Here is a 409-nt window from a genome sequence, read left to right on the forward strand (position 1 = left end):
ATGTTTTACACACACACACACATTAGGGCCAAGGTATACTGGGCACTTAGGAACTAATTCAGGTCATCGCATGGCACATTTTGTTAGCTAATGGGCAAAACCATGCTGCACTGGGGGTGGGGCAGATGTAACGTGCGGAGAGAGTTAGATTTGGATGAGTTATTGTGTTTCTGTGCAGAGTAAATACTGGCTGCTGTATTTTTACACTGCAATGTAGACTTCAGTTACTGTAATATCAAATACAGTGATAATGGGGCAGATGTATTAAGCCTGGAGAAGAGATAAACTAGAGATTAAGTGGAGATAACTTGGAAGAGTTAACGCACCAGCCAATCAGCTGTGTTTGAAATATGACAGTTGGGATCTGATTGGCTGGTGCGTTATCTCCAGTTTATCTCTTCACCAGGTG

This window comes from Crinia signifera, chromosome 12 (assembly GCF_055691185.1).
Source record: "Crinia signifera chromosome 12, ASM5569118v1, whole genome shotgun sequence".
In the NCBI taxonomy this organism is placed as follows: domain Eukaryota; kingdom Metazoa; phylum Chordata; class Amphibia; order Anura; family Myobatrachidae; genus Crinia; species Crinia signifera.